Raw genomic sequence first — 16,290 nt, 5'->3', positions numbered from 1 at the left:
AGAGGTAATCTTGGGGTTAAAACAACCTTTTGACCCAGTCGTCATTACAAACAACCTGTGAAGGGTTAACTTACTAATTATGGTTATATCGAGTGAACACAATATATCTACAGTGAGGGAGTACAACTACTGGGCTTTTGTGGAGTAATTCAATAGTTAACGAATAAGGGTTAATTTGATGTAAAGAGTTTAGCCAATTAATCTCGGATCGTTGGAGCCCATGATCTGTACGTCCATAGGTCCCTCTACTAGCTCACAAACAAAATTAGTGTTAGAATAGCGTGATAAGTTTATTTGAAACGTTCAAATTTGAATTAAGGGAATTAGTAATTATATGCGATATAATTATACGTTTAATTTTGGAATTAAACGTAATTGGAGAATCGATTAATATATAAATATGATTTAAATATTAATTTCATGAATGGGGATTCATGGTGATGGAACTAGTCACAAATTAATTTAATATTTGATATTAAATTAATAGAATTAATTAAATTATTTAATTAATTATTAATTATTAATTATATTAGAAAATTGATAATTGAATTAATTTTTTATAAAATTTATATTTTAATTAAAATTTGAAAAAGTTTGATTTTTAAATCAAAATTCAAAACAAAAAAGAAATTGAAAATTGAGAAAAATCCCATAGTGGAATTTTCCCATTTTCAAGCTTACACCCTAGTCATCTTTGCACCACCTTTTCCAACTCAATTTTGAAGGAAGAGCTGGAATCCATGCATGCATTATGATTGCATGAATTGCTGAACAAAACCACTTTTGATTGAGTAGAAAAGACTATGCAAATAAGTGGTATTTGTTGTGTTCTTCAGGTTGAAGAAAGGTTCTTCAACAGTGTTGAACCAGTGTGTTTTCTCCTTTCAATTCCCAAATTTAAGCTTGTTTTGAGTACCACAACTTAATCTAAGGCTCCTAGAGAATTGTAGGAAAGCTCTAATAGTGGTCCACGACTTGAATAGGAGAAAATTCCAGCTGTATTTTGTTGAAAAAGAGGATCTTCAAAGGTATGTAACGAAACCCTTGATACCTTATAAACATGCTTAATTTGAAGTCAAAAGTGAGGAATTAAAATGCTTAATGATCATGTTTGCTTCCGTTGTGTGTTTCTGTAAACCAACACTATCTACCCACTTTTATCCCTGAAATGGGAGACATATTGAGTTGGCACTGATGAGCCACCCTTACCCATGCAGATCTAATGATAATCCCGAATAAACAGGAGTTCATAATTAACTCAGGAATAAGATCAAGTTACGTAGGTCATCGTATTGAAATAGCCAGTCTTAAACAATAGTCGGTGTTTTAAAGTAAAAGTGATTTATTTCTTGGTCCAGTCTTATATAAACTCTTTCAGCGATTCAGGATCACATCGTTTATACTAAATACGAAGTGGGCCATGTCTAATAGTGTCTCCATAATAAGGTACCCAGTCTTACCCATATACTATACACAATTTTGGCTACTTACTTGAACTTGATCCACTTTTAAGTCTCTACATAAAGTCTAAATATTCATGTTATAGCCATGAATCTTAGTTTATTGGATTTAGAGTTTTCCAAAACAAAATATGCAATTCACACATTCAATAACAACTTTATTGAATAAACCTCAATAATATCTTTATTAGTAACAAAAAATGTTTAACGTTTACAAACCACGAGTTTTAGGACATAAAACCCAACAGAATCAATATAGAACTCCATGTTCATTAAGAACTTCATCGTCTAAAGGGAGTCGAATAGGTCGAACGTAGGTTTTTTAGAATAGTTGTGATAGCTCTCGAAAAGAGTTATTTATATGCTTTGAATATACCTTGTTTATTATGTAAAATGTATTTAAATGTCTATTTTGTAGGATTCTCGAGTATATCATGCATTTCGAAACTTTGTAGACCATTGGGGGTTGATTTGAAGCTATCAGAAGTGAAATCAAGCACCTGAAGCTTCAAGAAAGTGAAATGATGATTTTTCCCTTGAGGCTAGCATAGCGACACCATGCGCGGTTTTGTGTGCTGCACTTGAAGGTAGTAGCATTATTCAAGTGAGAGCGCTGTAGCACTCCAAAGATTGACGGAGAGGCATGGCACCCGCACCCGCATGCAAGTTCTACACTTCAACAAAAGGGTAGTGTTATCCCCAAAATTTCACCTAAGTGAATTAGGTTAGAACATGGTTAATAAGTAAGCTTGAAGAAGAATAAAAGAGTAGGAAAATACCTTAAGTGTTGAAAACTAGACTTTAAGGGCTAAAACATAATTTGTGGTTAAGTTGGGTTAGGAAGCACTTGGTGAAAGAAAATTTGCTAAGTGTGGAAGCCAAAGTGGCCATGCGTTAGGATCTTGATGTATTGGTGGTGCATAGGGCTTTATGGGCAGAAGTCATGCTTAATGGAGGTTAGTAGATCGCATGGTAGGTGTGAAAGAAGAAGTTGATTTTTAGGCTAAGTGTTGGCCAAGTAGGGTGCCATGTATTAGCATGGATGATGCGCTAGTCAAATGCCATAAGAGGTTAGTTGAGCTGGATTGTGCATGCGGCAAGGCAAGGCCTTAGGTGATGAGCTGTGAGGCATTGGCCTTAGGCTAGGCAATGGGCATGGCCAAGCGATGGCAAAGTCCCATAAGTTGAAGGGGTGTCTTAGGCGTTGGCATGAGCGCTTGCTAGATTGATGTGCGATGGCCAAGAGCTTGCCATGCGTTGGTAAAAAGACATGTGATGACTAAGTCATCTTGAGAGGTTGGGGAAGCCTCATAAACGCATGCCACAAGGATGGTCTAGGTGAGGAGGCTTATATGTTGGCTAGCCTTGGTGTGCGTAGAGGAGGGTCATGCGCAAATTTTAGGACTAGGCGTTGAAAAGAAGTATGCGGCGAATTGGTGGCCATGCATTGGCTTAGAGGTATGTGATGGCCAAGGGTGGATGCAATCAAGTAGAGCCAAGCAACCAAGACAATGTGATACGATCAAGTGAGGTTAAGGTTGATTTGGGCTTGAACAAAGGTGAGGTAAACGCACAACGAGGCATGCAAAATGTAGGATTTGCATTGGCCTAAGAAGATGAGGACACTTCAGGACAGAGGTGTTAAGGGGAGGCATTGGCAATGCAAGAAGAAGGCACCTGGACATGCAAGGAGGTGGAGGTGTCAAGATTTGGGCAAGTTTGGATGTCTATAAATAGGGTAACTTGGAGGAGTAAGTTCAAACCATTCACTCATGCAAAATAAGTGAAATTAGTCTGAGAGTGTCCAGAAGGAAGTGAAGTAGCGGACCCTGGGCTATCATTCGATTTGGAGTTGTGAGGAATGAGGAATTAGCATTGGAAGATAGAAGGCTCAACTGATCACACAGGCCAGGTGCACACAGATGCCCAATGTCAGGCGTGCATGGATGCGCAAGTAATTTTATCTTGTTAGAGAGAAAAAACCTATGTAATATCTTGAGACTTTTGTGGTTGGTCTGAATGTATTTAGTTTTATGTCTTATTTGAATCTTCTTTACTTTCTAGATGCATGTTTATGTTTTGGCTATTCCTTCATAAATATGTGTTGTCCCCACTAGTTGATAGCTTCGTCACATTTGCCCTCGAATGTCTAGTTAACCTAAGCAGCAATTAATTATCATGTATTTTATGGTTAACCTAGAATGCATACTTTAATTAGGTACAAAGATTAAATTAATTAATTGATTAGGCTACCCAATTGGTTAATCACACAATGGAACCCTTAACATTAATGTTACTAGTTTAATCCTAGATGGTCGCTATCAAATCCAATAAGACTGCAACTACGTAACTATTAATTAGGATGTTTTCTTGGTTTAATCGAACGATTCAACTGCTTATAGCGTCGTCGAGTTAGGTTAGGCTATGTAGCTTGTTGTGCACGCCTAAATCAAATGTATGTTTAGTTAATGAAAATTATTGATCGAAATTACATATGAATCCCTCCTGCTCTCGAAACTAGATGAATCCAGTCTTAGGTTCCATTTAACCATTGCTTTTATTTTTCTTAAACTATTCACAATATCCACACCAAACCCTGCCTTCTCCCCCTCCCCCTCCCCCATTTCTTGTTCTAATTAGTTAATTAGCTTTACAAAAAACTCATGCTAACACTTCTTTGCGAATCGACCCGAACTTATCACTATTGCTACACCATCGTAGTTATAGATGTAGGATTCAGTATTATAAATTTCATTTAATTAGTAGAGGTTTGCAGATGACAGTAGATCTACTACCATCAAATTAACGTTGTTGTCGAGGAAGCCAGCTTGTTTTTCGTTTAGTTAATTTCTAGTTAGAGCATTCTTTTGCTTTTGATTTCTTTTCTTTTCTTTGTGTCAGTGTTTTAGTCATGGCAAGATGTCATCAATGAGGACAGGAACAGCATAGTGGAGTGGTGACAGAAAATTAGAAGTCAAATTATTCAACAATTAAAATCCCGTGGACGCGATATACGATGCATGTTCTTAAGATATGCGTTGATAGTCATGTGTCGATGGTCATACGTTGGAATGATAATGCGTTAACGAATATATGCGATGACCATGCATCCTGCCACAAGTTTTTTTGCACTCATGCTAAGTTTAACATGAACACAAGTTTCTCGGGTAATCCGAGATCGAACATAGGGACTTGTAGCTATATGTATGCGGTAATGTGCATGCGGTGGTTTAAATAAAAGAATGGAAGGGAGGTTGCTAAGTTAACCCTACTCTTACTCCTATCTAACAGATAACGCAATGAGAATATGCATGAGAGGTAGAGATACGTTGACACTTGACATGAAATAAATGTATGGGAAAATAGATAAAATGCGAAGATGATTTCATTGCAACCCTTAACAGTGACCGCAAGGGCAACCTTAGTCAACACAAGCCATGCAATCATGCTACACACACGTGAACCTAACTCTAGGACGTATGCGGTATATCTGCAATATTGCCTAGAAGCCTATGCGTGCCTAGACCTCCATAACCAGCTCACTAGCTCCCGCCGCATGAGCATGGCTGCCGCATAACCCCTTATCCTACTTCCTAGACGCATGTAATATCCAATCTGTAGGGTGCATAACTGTGTGAAAGCAAACAGAGCTTATCTCTAAGATCCTCATTCTTGCCTATACGTTCCAAACCGCTTTCTTGAGTCTTAGATTTGTGTTTTAGACTACTCTCCCAAGTATGCCTAAATGATGAATGAAGCGCTCATAGGACAAGGTAACCGCATGAACTTTGCTGACCTAAGATTGTTCCTATCCTTAGTGAACAATGCATACATTGCTTATGTGACCAACCATTTACCCTCCCGGGTAGTTGGTTGTTGCTGACTTTACTCATAGACAAGCTATGTGTTAGCCTATAGACAGGCGTCGCCTCATCTTCACACTAAGCAAATAAGGTTACTCACACACTCACGCAACGCACACCTCTCAGTGGGTTGCTACATGTTTCATATCCCTAATCCACATGACTAAGTATGCGATACCCAAGCAATCCCACTAAGTGTTACAATGAAAATAAAGATGCTAAGAAAAGAAGATGGATATGGAGTCGAAGGAGATAGAGAGATGCATTGAAAAACAAATTGCATTAATTCCTTAATCACAAAATGTCATACAATACAATATGAGAAAAGAAAGGGAAATAAAATGACTGGCTGGAAGCAAAGATTTGCTTCAAGCGGATGTGCATAAGGCTGCCGGTGGTACCATGGATGGGCGGAGGAGCTGACTCTCTCGAAATCTAGCTCAAGTCGAAGGCTCTGGTCGTCACTCGGAATGGATGAAGGAGGTGAAGAACTCTCAGTGTCTTCTCACGCATTTTGTCTAGATCGCGAGGAAAATCCCCGGATGACTTGAATTTCTGCTCATCTGCTTCTATTAATAGAGCTTGGGTCACCGACAACATTAATTGGACTGCTCTGAGTCGACATTCGGCGCGTTAGTCCTTTCTGAACCTCTGCCACTAACAGCGTGATAGGTGAAATGTCAGCATCATCTTTTGGTTTTTCTCGAGGTAGATGCGTTGATGCGTTCATTCCACCAACCTTGCGTTGATCCCATTAGTATGCGTTGTCGCATAACTGCAATCATTTAATGACCGAATTCACTTAATATCGCAACTCTACACGATGACCGCAATCGCTAGGGGAGTGCAACTCTCATGCGATGGACGCATACGACTAATTACCGCAACATCCATGTGTTGATCGACACGTTCGGCCTTGCGATGGAGTGTTTCTTCACATGTGGTCGTCTATGCGGTGGTTCGGTTTCCGCGTTTGCGTCCATTTCCTGTTTTAGCTACAAAAATAGAACATTTAATGCATTATAACGCAAAATAATGAGTTAGCTGAGATTCAAAATGTTGATCGACGCAAGCTCACTTTCTCATGAATTCCTAGCACAATTGCCACATATTCTACTTAACAACCTTCATAATTCTAAGTAAAAGGCCTAAGATGACATGCATTTCTGCATGTCATCATGGAGCAACTCAGCCTAGCAATGAGGTTAGTGACCTTAGAGGTCAACTTCTTTGGTTAATCAAATGGTTGAAGTGAGATCTTAGCAAATGCAAGCACGTAGAATCTACTCGTACATGGGACATCCTGAGCAAACATGACCAAGGTTGTAGTAGATCCTGATGTTATGAGATTATGCCATGAGAGGGTTTCCTAGTCATTCAGGTGACGATTTCCATCGACTTAGATGGGAAAAGTCATTTGGCTTTGGGAAAGGAGGATGGGAATGCTATAACTACGATTCACACTTCACCGCATCTGACGTGTTAATGCAAGCTCACAACCGACTGAGGTACATCATTAGAAGATGTGATGAGATAGATTGTTGATAAAAATCTTCTTTTCTAGCAGAAGATCCAATGCCTTAAACAAGAGAGATTTTGTGTCCAAAAAGAGGCTGGAATTGACATTTAGAGTTTGAGAGACTTGACCGATCAATTTGTTGAATCAGTCGAGAGAGGACATGAATCCTTTCCACTCACATCCTACAACACTGTCGATGCATGCAGCGATGAGGTAATCCATATTGACACTGAGGACAAGTGTGAAGATAGAATGCCATACCCAGAATTAATAGTCGAGGCAAAAGAAAAACATGAGCCTAACCCCAAAGAATCCCAAGTGATAGAGTTAGAGGTCGAAAGACCTCACCCTGTTCTATCCTCTGGTGTTTCATACATATTTGAATTTTCCTCTCTCTGTTCTCAAGAGTCAGTCAAGTCTATTTCTACTTTGGACTCATTTGAGTTCCTTGAGTCTTTTGATTCTTTCATTTTCCCTTTTTTAGCAATATCAAAAAACCCAAATTTGACTTGTCTGACGCCCTTCAAAAGACAAAGTTTCTTTAGAGCATTGAATGTTACATCAACTCAAGTAAAAAGGCTGAAGAAATACGAGAATTTATTTGTATCTTCAAAGAAGGATAGGTCACATCGAGCAATCGACATTAAAAATTTACCCTTCATGGAGGGAGCCAGGTGAAAAAATTTATTGTTTTTTAGATCGGTTTCTTGTTTTTTCTTTTGTTGAGTCCCCTTAAAATGAAGAAGCGAATCATTTGAAGAGGTGAGCCCTTCACCACACCCAGAGACTGTACACAAAAATGCTTATAGGGGAGGTTTCCTGTCCTTTGTCTTTTATTTTTGTTGAGCTGAGATTACAGATACATTGGGGACAATATATCATTTTAGGTTAGGAGTGATAGTTATATATGCATGTCTGGCAAGTTCTAGAGCTCCTGAGCTTGAACTTTGTGGTTGCTTTGATGATATGATGATTGTACTCCATGTAATGTGATGATGACTTTCTCTGATAGGCATTAGATAACTGCTATTCACATTGTTTAGGATTCACAAAAATATATTCATAATTTTGGGCAAAATTTAAAAATGTTTTTCTTGATTTCCTTACATTTTTTAGCACAATGACGTCTTATCTATGGTTTTGAATACTTAGGATTGAGCTATTTAGTCCATAAGCTTGTTGTCACTCCGAAAGGCACTACCAATTAGAGAGTTGTCTTTGCATGATTGTTTGTAATATGAGACTTAGGGAAAAAAAAAAGAATATATGCATGCTTAAAGTAATGGATCTCAAAAGAAAAAGAAAGTAAAAGAAAAATTAGAAAAAAAAAAAGTAAAGAAAAATATACACTTGTAATGAGCATGCATGACTAGGGGTAAAAAGAGCTGCTATTTGCTATGATCAGTTAAAACATTCGTGAGAAAAGAGTGAATACGATTCTCTACAGTGAATGTGTGAAAGCTAGTGCCCCTATGTAAAAGGAATGCAAGTTTAAAGATCCCATGTGTGATTTCAGGCACCTTAGTCAAAGTATTACTTTCTTGATTGCTTCGGGTTGCTTAATGATTGGAGCTTAAGTTAAAGTAGAGGAAAAACAAGCTGAGGGTTAAATAAAACCTTTCGGGCTAGTAAAGACCTAGATAGGATTAACTAAGCACACATATGCGTAGAGGATAGAGAATTAGATTTAAAGTTTCTAATTGATTGCATGTATTTGATTCTTTCTATCTTTTGTGAGTTTAGTATGTTATCTTTAGCCTTGAGATTAGATTCACTCATTTATAGTATAAATTTCATATCTATAGTTTGTTTTGCCTTGCTCGAGAACGAGCAAAGTTTAGTTTGGTTGTGTTTGCTCTCAAAAAGAGCTATTTATATATCTTTAATCTAGCTTACTTGTTATATATAATGTGTTTAATTTCTTGTGAGTTTAGTTTGTAGGCATTAGAGGGTTGAGTTATAGCTATCATAAGTGAAACAAAGCATCGGAGCTTCAAGGCTAGCGCAGCAGTGCCATTCGCGGTGTTGTGTGGTGCACTTGAAGGTAGTAGCACCATTAAGGCAAGATCATTGTGGCACTTTGGAGATTGACTGAGAGGCAAGGCGCCCCCGTGCGTGCAAGCACAGCACGAGAGCACTTTTGCACGTGAGGTCTGCGCTTCGATAAAAGGGTAGAGCACTGTGACACTGTCTCTAGGCACTACGGTGCTAGTTCTTTTTTATATAAATACTCATTTTTTCTTTTAGGGTTTTTAAGCCTGAAATTGACGGAGGCCGAACTGTAGCATAATTTTCTTCTTTTTCTTTTATCTTCCCAGCTTAATTAGGTAAGATTTTCAATTTTTTTGGGTTGTAATTGAGATTTGATGCTCCACCTCCCTAATCTTGTCCATGAGATGTTGAGATAAGTAATTTTATCTAGTTAGGGAGCAAGAACCTATGTAATATATTGAGATTTATGTGGTTGGATTGAATGTATTTTGTTTTATGTCTATGCATGCATGTAGTAATGTCCTGTTAGTAAATGTTGAAAATTCAGTCGTTACACTAGCAACTTAACTAAATAAATCAAATTTGTCTCCCTTGCAATGACATCATTTTGTTGTGGTCCAAATGTTGTCGTTCGTATTCAACCAACCATATACATTTATATCATTGAGCATTACAACAACTACTATTAATGGGTAGTATTAGCGACAAGATCGGGTCGATCCGTATGAAAGTACGAAATGTGTTTCACTAAATCAATTCTCTAGTTAAAGCGATAAACTGGGGATTGTATATTGATATAAGAATGAAGTTCAGAAAATAGATGCTAATAGAAAAAATATAATCTTAGATTGGACTATCTGGTCTTAGAATGTAGTTATCCAATGTGATTTCAATCATTGAATTCTCTTAATTAAGTATACATTCGATTTACATGCGTACAATGACTTACTCGACTAAGTCAACTCGATCGCATAGCCGAAACTGTTGGAAAAGTGAAGCAAGTGCCTTAACTATCAATTAAAGCTAATACCTTAATTAAACTAAATGCTTTGTTCTATTGGGACGATAGCATCCATATAGATATAAAACATTCGAATTAAGATTTAGGTTCTATTGTGTGATTTAGTCAATTAAATAGCCTAATCAACTAATCAAATTATCTTTGAACCTAGATTGAACATGCATACAAGGTCTATTGATAGCCTATATTTATTGGCATACATGGGATCAATCTTTGTTACTTAAACAATTAAAGCTAGATGAAACATGGGAGGAAGTGTTTAAAGACAAAATCTATAGCTAAGACATGCATTCGTGTTTAGAGTGTCAATCCATTAACAACATACAAGTTTAAATAAAACAAGATTTGAAAATGAATGAATCGGAATATATTCATTCAAACCAGAAAAGTCTCATAAAATTTACATCAGGTTCCTACTCCTAAACTAGAAAAACTACTAACATCGATGGACTGTGATGATATAGAAGAAAGATCAGGAAGCATCCAAAATAAAATTAAAACCAAAAATGAAAATACTAATACTAAAAGGATGGAAAAAGAAAAAGTAAAAGAAAATAGGTTGTGGCTGCTGGAATCCTCTCCATCTCCTCCATTCTTTTCGTCATGTCCAACCCTAAAAATAAAGCTACTTATATATAAACAGCTGGGTGAAGCTGCAGCTACGTAGATGGTGTTGCAGCACTGAAGACCTTTTGTCGTTGCACTGTGCGCGAGATGCAGCACGTGCACGTGATGGGTGATGGTGCTACAAGACAGTGTCGCAACATTGCGAAATCTAGGCCTTTTGTGACTCTCGCGCGCACCCGCATCGCTGTCTGCATTATGGTGAATGGTGTCGTAGTGCTTTTCCGTTTTGCAGCTCTCTGACTATCATTCCCCAGTGGCGCCTAGCTCGTTTAAGGAACTATCAGTTATAGTTTAAGAATAAGAAAATTGTTTTCGACAACCAAAATATTGTCTACCATTAACAAAAAGAAAAACATAACGTGACAATGTTTATGATGATGAATTCGAACAAGGAGATAAAAAAGGACATGTCTGTGGATGATTCTAAAATTATTAAAACTACTTCTGTCATTTTGAAAATCATCCAGACTATTATTTTGTTTTGTTTAATGATTGTGGCTGAACTATTTTATTTTGCCAAACTCATGTATAGTTTCTTTGTTCTCTTTTAGTTGAACAAAATGTGTGAGGTTGAAGATTCAAATATTTGACTTTTTTATTGTGTATATTAATATCTTAACCAATCAATTTGTGTGTATGTCCATATTGTCTAGTCCCCTTTACAATCTATCTACTTATAGCAATAGCAACCACACAGAAAATACAATTTTAGTCCTTGAGTTTAAAAAAATATGTGTGTGATTTTTAATATTTCAAATTAATCATTTTAGTTTTCGAATTTTTAAGAATAGGTTTAAATGGTATTTTTTCCATTTAATTTTTGTTCAAAACTTAGATATGTAAGGTAACACGTACGAGAGAAATAAATCATTAGTAAGTAAAAGCATAAGAGATGGTCAAATGGGTTGGAAACTCTTACAAAAAAAAGTCAAATGTTCGAATATTTACTCTCTTATCATATATTTTTAAACCAAAGAGAAAATATAAAAGATCAGAAATTGTTAACACTTTTCTTGTAGGTACTTTTTTCTTCCTTAAATAGTGGATGCCATATCGTCAAGCTACTTTTCTAGCGAACCCAAATGGGCTGGAATTTGGGCAACATAATTCTTACCTTTACATATAATCAATTTACCTTTTCCTAAATTATGATAATGTCCAACGTAACTTTAATAAATGGAGTATCTGCTACTCAATCGTCAATGTTATATTTTTTATGTGCAGAAAGGTCATTCACACGTTGCACATAAGTCCAAAAATAAGTGTTTGAAGTAAAAAAAAAAATAAGCTTTAACTTAATATTGCTTATTTTTAAGCTTTAACTTAAAAATAAGCAATTCAGATTCTCAAAGTGAATATGTATTGAGTAAACGTTTTAATTCTATTCTCTAAAATTGTTTTTGGAATGTATAATCCAAATAGTAGAATTTTAAAAACAACATTTTAGGTTTTTTCGATGTATTTAATTTTGAATTTTAAATTTTAAAATATAAAATTATATATCAAAAAATAAAAATATTATCAAATATAGTACTTCATGCAGAAATCTCAATTATTTTTGTTAAATTAAAATACTTATTATATAATATATTGTAAATCATATGATACTATAAAATAATAGTTATATAAAGTTAGGGCTCCTTGCATAAATAATAAAATAGGGCTAAAATATTGCAAAAATTAACTTAAAACTAATTAGTAAGATTTATTTTCAATCTATAAAAAATAGAAAAATTGTGCACGATGGCCAAAATGGAACACCCATTTGGAAAAATGGCAATTTTTTCTATTTGTATGATTTATGGTAAAAAAAAAAAGAAAAGAAAAAAAAAACATGATGTATAGGGTCTATCTCTATACTTTATTTTTCTATTTTACCCTCTTAAAAACCCCGGGCTTCAAATGTGGAGGGTGTATATCTCCCCCCACAAATTTAAGTAACTTTTTGTAGGTTTTAAATTTGTTCAAGTGGATTTAATTGGGATTTGGTTACTGATTTTTTTATTTTAAATACTAGGAGCGTTTTAAACCAAAATTAAAAATTATATGTTATTTTTTTTTAAAAAAAAAACTCCTACTTTTATTCGGTTTCCACTTTATAATCGATTCTATTATTGTTGATGATAGATTATATAAAAAATTATCTCTTTACCTCCATATCTCCAACAAAAAAATGACTTTTGAAGATTGATTGATTATACTTCTAATCTCCCATAAGATCCTTCATGGAAGTGACATTGCTTGATCGTTTGGTCATTGGATTGACATTCTTGTTCGCACGACGTTTTCGGAGAAACATGTTTCGTGGAGTTGAATTTATATTGATGTGGATTTGATATGGATGTGGTTCAATCTCTAGAAATTGATCCTCTGATTCTCTCTCAGTTAAATGTGTACACTTGATTTGAGGAAACAGAACGCGTGATGTTTTTGAAGTTGATGTCTTGGAGGAATGCTTGTATCCTCAAGACTTGAGCTTCAAAGATTGGTTTAGTCTTCAGGAATTAAAGGAGTCTTCTGAATGTAGAGAATTCTCTTTAGGCTCCTTAGAGTCTAAAATTTATGACCCCCACAAATGAAGAGAACTTCCCTATTAGAGTTCTCCAGTGAGCTTTATGGGCTTGGGCTTTATTGGTCCAACTAGTTAGATTTAGTTCTTATTTGGCTATTAAGCCAAATTAAACCTATTTTTGGGCTCAACTAGACCAGCCTAAATTTTAATATAAAATTGAACCAAATTAATTTGATTCAATCCAACGGTCATGATAGAAACACGTGGCATCAAACTTTGTCAATTTATGTCTTCAACTTTGATTTTTGGACACTTTTAAACTTTTAATTAGTCCCAAATTCAATTATTTATAATATCATCATTAATCTGAGAAATGACGTGACAATTTTTTATTTGTCCAAAATTTCTCATTCAACAATTCTCAAAATGTATTCAAACTAAAGGTAGGTGTTGTATTTTTTTTTATTAGGGTTTATAGATTGATTCAAGATGTTTTTGTATAGTAATTTGTGAGATTTCTAAATCGATGTTGACGGGAACAAAGATGAATGATAGATTTTAAGAGAATTGTAATTTTTATGGAAAGTTGTAAAAGGGTAGTAAAAGGGTAAGGACATGGGAGTTGATTGTGGAGAGTAGGTAACATGAGAAGTTAAAGAGAATAAGTGGTTTAGATTTTGGTCTAGACTTTAGGTTTTTAGTTTACTATATTTGTGAGATTCATTTGATGATTTTTTATTACATAGTATTTGTATTTGCATAATATTTTAGCATTTACAAGATATGTGTGTATGGAATTTAATTTATTTTTAAGATAAGGGGTGTGACAAAATATGATAATTCTTGATATTGCAAGGTATTTTCATGGTTTACACTAACAAAGATTTCAATTGTTGTTAGTATGTTTGACAAAATTTTAAGTAGAAGATATTTGTGAGGACTATGGTACAAGGTATTTATGGAACTCAATAGACTTCATTTTATAGATTCTCTAATCATAAATTCTTATCTACAAGAATTAGTAGATTCTTATCTTAAATTCTATCATTTTGATCCATATTAAATAAAAATGAAAATGAAAAGGGATCATAATGGTCACCTTTTTAACTTAAGAAAACTAAAATGAACATCGAAAATAAAAGAACTAAAATAAATCAAAGATGAAAATGTGAATGTGCCATGCTTATCTGCTCTAATCATAAGCAATGCTTATCTTTGGAATTCAAATATGTGAATGTGCTAAAATAAGCAGCAAAGGCTTAAAATTTAATTGTTATTAGTCTAGATTGATCATCTAGATTAACATACTAAAATTGAATCTGGCCAAAAGGGTTAGGTCAATTTTGGTTTTCATAAAATTGTTTTAGGAATATAGCCTAAAGCATAGGATTTTGAAACTATCTCAAAACATCTCGAGTCTTTCTACCATTAGATCTACTTTTATAAGAGCAAATTGTATAAGATCAAAAGAGGAATAGGGATATGTTTAGGAGTGATTCTAAAATAGTTAAAATGACTTTTGTCATTTTCAAAATCACACTTAAATGTATTTAAAACCATGAACAAGAAGTAAATGAAATAAAATTAAAAGAGAGAAATTGGAACTATATGTTCTAATATAACTAATTGTTTAAGTCATACAGGTTCAACTTATCGCATATATTATTAAGGATGGATAAAGAGTGGATTAAGATTAGGAACAAGTTATCAACTTAGTATGTAGGAGTAAATCGATTCCTTGATGTTGCAAAACTTCATGTTAATAAGTCGGAAAAGACAATATGTCCATACAGAAAATATATGAATGCTAGGTGGGAGCCAATAGATGCAGTTGAATGGCATTTATTCATTAATGGAATTTCTCCATCATGTCATCAATGAGTATATCATGGAGACCCAGCCGACTTGTCTAGGGGATACGAGAGTCACACATCTCAGTCGACACATGATCATGGATTAAGTACGATAGAGATGAATGTTAATAGATGAAGAAAATGAAATTTTGAATATTATAAATGATCTACAGTGTCCAATTGCTGATGTAAATGAGGAAGAAACCGAGGATGAGATGCACACCAATGCTCAAGAAAGATAGAACAATTCAAGCTTATTAGAAGACTTAATGAATGAAGCACGCAACCAGTTGTACCCTGGTTATACAAATTTCTCGTCATTGTTATTTGGTGAAGTTGATGCATATTAAGGTTCTTAGCGGTTGGACTAACAAGTCATTTGATTTGTTACTTGAATTGTTAAAAGAAGCATTTTCTGTTGGGGCATCTATATCTAGTTCATTTTATGAAGCTAAAAGAAAATTACGTGACTTAAGACTTGATTATGAGTGTATTCATGCTTGCAAATACGATTACATCCTATATTGGAAAGAATTTGTTGATTTGCAATAGTGTCCAGTATGTGGTGATTCTTAGTACAAAGTTGAATCTGGAAAAAGTAAAAAGATTCCACATAAAATTTTAGGAAATTTTCCTTTAATACCAAGATTGAAGCGATTGTTTGCATCTAAGCATATTGAACCTAAAATAAGGTGGCATAAAGAGAAATGTGTTGAAACTAATGGAGTATTGCGACATCCAGCTGGTGCTGAAGGGTGGAAGCATTTTGATCGTGAGTTTCCTCAGTTTTCTTTAGACCCACATAATGTTCATTTAGGACTAGCTTCAGATGGATTCAATCCATTCGAGAATATGAGTACTTCATATAGTATGTGGCCAATGATACTCATTCCTTACAATTTGCCACCTTGAAAATGCATGAAAGAGACAAATTTCATTGTCTCTCTTCTTATACCCAGTCCAAATCTCCTAAAAAGAAATTGATATTTACTTATAGCCATTGATTGAAGAGTTAAAGAAGTTATGGAATGATGGTGTGCACACTTACAATTGTGTTAGCAATGAATACTTTCAACTACGTGCATGTTTGTTGTGGACTATTAATGACTTTCCTGTGTATGGTGACCTATCTGGATAGAGTACCAAAGGTTACCAAGCATGCCCTATTTGTAAAGAGGATACATCATCAATGAGGCTAAGAGGAAAACAATGTTTTATGGGGCATCGACGTTATCTTCCAGATAATCACAGTTGGCGCAAAAGCAAACTTGATGAAAAAGTAGAACGTAGACCTCCTCCAGTTGACATGGATGGAGAATATATCTTACAAGAGGTGAAATTATTAAAATTTTCTGTGCTTAGCAAACATCCAGAGAAACGTGATAGAATAAAAAAAAAAAGTATATTTTTCCAACTTCCATATTGGTCGAAACTTTTATTGAG

The sequence above is a fragment of the Benincasa hispida genome, chromosome 1 (assembly GCF_027475165.1).
Source record: "Benincasa hispida cultivar pf3 chromosome 1, pf3_genome.v1.1, whole genome shotgun sequence".
Classification (NCBI taxonomy): Eukaryota; Viridiplantae; Streptophyta; class Magnoliopsida; order Cucurbitales; family Cucurbitaceae; genus Benincasa; species Benincasa hispida.
This window is presented reverse-complemented; position numbering follows the sequence as displayed.